General features: G+C 39.9%; 1 non-coding gene across 1 annotated transcript; it reads left to right on the top strand.

Moving 5' to 3' along the window:
- Positions 1 to 4,337: 4,337 nt before the first annotated feature.
- Positions 4,338 to 4,438, top strand: LOC149154589 (U6 spliceosomal RNA). The gene has a single exon (XR_016263856.1). It is a non-coding gene; the product is annotated as a U6 spliceosomal RNA (small nuclear RNA).
- Positions 4,439 to 4,680: the final 242 nt, after the last annotated feature.

Raw genomic sequence — 4,680 nt, 5'->3', positions numbered from 1 at the left:
TTGGAAAGGATTGCTGCTTTGTCCTACAGAAGAAAAAGGCATGGATCCTACTGTCGGGTTGGAATGTGGTATATGACCACTTCCGAAAGGAAAACCCTGGAATGAAGCCGATCTGCCCATCATGGACGTAGCGGCACTAAACGGAACCGATGGAATACCCTGTGAGTGGGTGCCAAATGGGAAGAATCCCGTACCAAAAGCATTGGTTTGGGTATTTCCACTCGTGGACAGAATGGAGGTAGACCCAACTAAAGATGTGCTAGAAAAAGATCCAAACAAGGAAGCAGAGGAGATGGAAATGGTTCCCCCCCCCTTGCACCGATGTTGGGGTTTGCATAGTCGTAGCACTTGTAGAAGCCATGCTTCCAGTAGTGGTCGTCGATGGTAAGCGCGTAGCGTAACCTGGACTTGACGATCTATGCGTCGGAGTCCCAACGTATTGCAGTACGTCTAGATGACTAGATGGTGGTGGAGAATTTGGAGCCGCTAACGACTCTGAAAGTTCTTCTACCTCTATGTTATTCTCCGCTTGAAAGAGAACTCGAGAAAGGACTGGAGTGTCCCTCTCTTGTTCAGAAGTTCCAGGCCTTGCTTGGCCGCTAATGCCCCCAAAAGGAGGATCAATCCCCGATGCGTTAACCGGCGTGGGACGGAACCCACCGGTAGTATTGCCTCTGCGCCTTCCAGGAGAAGGTTCTAAACTTGGTGGCGAAAGACCACGAAGTCTTCGAGACCATCTAGGAGATCGGTCAGCCACTTTGAATTTTTTGTTATGATCTAACTAAAGACTCAAAAAATGGAAAGCTAGACCAACTAGGAGCACAGAGCACACACTATAAAGTCCCTAAAGATACAGCCAGTCAAACAACTTCCAAGTATTTCCGCTCCGGGTGATTAAGACCGGACACCAAAATACGAGAAAGTGAAATAAGGGGCCTTCCGAAGATAGTCTGGGATGATGAGGGCCCAGTCCTATCAGCGAAGGTATCAGAGGAAGTTACGCTGACCTCCTAACAACAGCCTGCGTCGGTGCAAGCCCCCAAGCTTCGCAAGGGTGCCCTCCAGTAGTACTGTCGAGAGTGATGCAATGTCAACCTCAGGTGCCACGGGATTCCCCTCCGCAGCCACCTGTGTAGTTCCCTAGGAGCAGCAACTATGGATACCAACTCGTCGCAGAAGCCAGGCAGAACAGTCGTGAGGTGAGTTCGGACAAGTAGGAGAGGGGGTATCTCTCTTCCCTGTCTTCATAGACCCTCGTGCTTAACTCCCAGATCCGGAGCTTTCCTGGTCTTCCTAATGCTATTGGATTTTCTCTCGTTATTCAGACTCCTACGTTTGACGTTTATATGACCTTGGAGAGTTAAATCTCCACTCGCCTAAACCAAGGCCCTAAAATCCTAATCTTGTTGGTGTAACTGACTAAAACAAAAAGTTCTAGTGAATTTTAGTTAGCACTTGATTTTATTAGGCTGTTCTTTAAGTCACAAGGTAACGGAAGTGAAACTAGTGGTGTTTTTTTGACACAAAAGAAATTAATAAAAACTTAACTACATGCACATGCACTTTTTCGTTTTTCGATGAAGAGCAATTTCTATAGGGTTCAGAGGTACTTCTAATAAAACAAATTTTTCTTTTCTTTTCGTTAATAGACACTTCACACTCACAAAAGCTAACAAAGCTATGTATGCCTAAAAAGGGGATGCAAATCTATCCTAATGCAACAACTATATGTGGATGCAAGATTCAAAACTACTCTAAAAACAAAAAATGAAAGTTGCTTGCTTATCAATCTTTATCTTGCCACTTAAAATGCCTAGATGGAATATGAAATGTTACCATTCATTTCGTCTAAACACTAAAAACAAGTTCTAAGACAAACATAAAGCACTTTCACTTACTAAAAGGAAACCAAATGAAAAGCAAGTTCAAGAAAGCAAAACTAAGATTTTCAAAAGATTTTCTTCAAAGCAACAAACAAAAAAAAAGTCTTTTCAAAAAATGCTCTCAACAACACTGAAACTTGTGATTGAAGAATAGGCAATTAAACACTTTTGTGAATTGACACCACACAATGGATGAAGGCTCAACAAAAATAAATGTGTTTGAAATCGCTCTTAATAATCAAAAGTAGCAATGAAAGCTTTGGCAATGAAAACCAAAAGATCAAAAAGATAAATTCCAAGAAAGTGTCAATCAACAACTTTCATGAAACAAAGAAGTGGATGGTCACAAAGCGGTTTTGTCAAGCCAAAAAGTCACCCAAAAGCAAGATTAACACAAAGATTGAATTCAATCTTCCTACCTTGATGAAACAGAGCAGCCAAGATTCCTAGCAAGAAATCTTGCGTGCTTTAGCAAAAACCGATGACGCTTGCAATCAACAAAAAACAAGACCAATACTCCTTATAATCAGAGAGAATTTGGAACGAGATGCTTGCTTTAAAACAAATAACTGATACTGGAAAATGATTGTTTCAGACTGACTCAAACCACTAGACAAACCTTCAGAGACTAAAAATATTTATAGATCTTGAAAATTTCAATATATACGCGATTGTACGTATGTACAGATTGCGTGTATACGCGACTGTGTTTGAGGAAACCTGCGTATACGCGGGTTCACTCAAAGAAACAAGTGTATATACGCTTCTGTACCTAAGAAAAATAGCGTATATGAAAAGCTTCAAGAAAAATAAAAGAGACAAACTGAAAAAACTGGCAAAACTTAAAGTTCAAAAACAGACCAGACAATAACAGCAAGCAGACAAGGCAGCTGAGCCCTTATTGGCTTGAAAAACACCCAAACTAGGAACAACAAGAATGTTGTCCCCAGTGGAGTCGCCAATTCTGGTAGAGGGAAATGTTCCCTTAGGGCTTTTTGGGTTGAAACCCTAGCAGACTGAAAATTATCTATTCAAAGAAACAAACATTCATACAGCCATTATGCTATTATAAGAAAATTCTATGATAAGGGTACGTACCTTTGGTCCTACGTTTGAGAAGGCCTTTAGGGTCCAAACCCTTCTTGGAGTTCCCTTCTTCTCTTTTGTCCTGCAAAACAACCAATTCAAAGAATACAACAGTACATGGAAAAAAACTTATAAAGAAACCATCTTCATGTTATAAAGAAAGGTAGTTAGTTATGAAATCCAAACAACCATTTACATATGAATTCTAAACATGAATATCATTAACATAAAGAAGATTCATTTCGGGAACCAAGACATGTGTTTCTTTTATTATAGACAAATAAAGTACATAAAAAGGAATATTTTCACCTGAGTCACCTTCAGCAGGCTCCAAGCAAAGCTTCCTTCCGGATCCGTTCCAGCCTCAAGCCTCTAACAAAACTCCTTCCATGACTCTCTCCATGATGTCAATAATGGTGGATGAACATCAACACACAAGGAAACAAAGGTTTCCTATACAAAATGGGGGAAGTGCAGAAGGCACAAGGGACTTCAGACCTGGTCAAGGAAAAAATCTCAGCATAATAACCTTTCTCTCTCTTCTCTCCCCCTTTAGGCCTTCCCTTTGAGGTCTTTTTATACCATCTCCAAAGTAGTTTTTTAGTTAGGAGTTGGTTGGGAACAGTTGGGCCACGGGCACTAACAGGTGATCAACAGGTAAAACCCGCGATCTCCGCCTGAAAATAAGGAGTTTTATATTTTTCTAAGTGTTTTAATACATACACGTGGGTTGGCTATACACATACCCGTGTATACACGCGTTTAACTCAGGGCAATGTCACGTATAAGGGATAAAACACTGTTTTTTAAATTTTTAGGACCAGGTCTGGAAGGAGGGGTTGCCCTAGGCCATAAGTACAGCATCACAAACCATAAGAGTGAGATTTGGAGCTATAACACTTCTAAAAAAATTAAAGGAGATCCATTGATAAGAACAACAAAATTAGTTGAAGATATACACCCCATTATCTAGTCTCTTACCTCAAGGCCCAAACCAATTTGTAAAAGTACAAGTCTCAAGAATCTGCAATCCACTCTATCATAGGATTTGACTAGGTCCACTTCTAGAACTAAAGCTTCTAGGTTTTTAACTTTGACTGAATGTATACATTCTCGTACAACTTCCACAACATCCAAAATTTGACGATTCTCCAGAAAACCAAATTGTTCCTTTTTCATGCACTCAACTAGCTTACTTTTTATTCAATTAGCAATCACTTTGGCAATGCTTTTTTAGACCAGATTACAAAAATAAATTGGTCTAAACCATTGAAAGAGGAGGGATTAGAGCATTTAGTTATTAGTACAATAAAATTTGTATTAATGGCACCAGATAGTTTCCCAAGAATTCTAGTGTCCTCCACAACATCAAACAGTTATGAACCTGATAAAATGGGAATAATAAGCAGAAGATTACCATGGCTTGCGTAAGGATGACACACACAAATAAAGAAATGGTCCAAATATTTTGGCTCAATTATCCTCACTTTCCATTTAATCCCCTTGGTAAATGAAGCAAAGAATAATTTGATCGGGTTCAATAGGAAGTGAGTAATAGCCATGAAAACTCTACTAGGTTTTAGGGCTCCATCTGTGGGTTCATTATGGAGGAATATCGGTTTTGTGTTGCCAGTAACATTTCTATGTAATATTTTTCAAACTTTTCTTTTGGACGGGGTTCAATGGTGGATAGGGAAGCTCATACATGAGA

The sequence above is a fragment of the Pinus tabuliformis genome, chromosome 9, assembly GCF_031772625.1.
Source record: "Pinus tabuliformis cultivar Carrire ecotype Pingquan chromosome 9, CPIR1, whole genome shotgun sequence".
Lineage (NCBI taxonomy): Eukaryota > Viridiplantae > Streptophyta > Pinopsida > Pinales > Pinaceae > Pinus > Pinus tabuliformis.
Note: the sequence above shows the minus strand (reverse complement) of the source record. Positions and strands in the feature narration are given on the sequence as shown.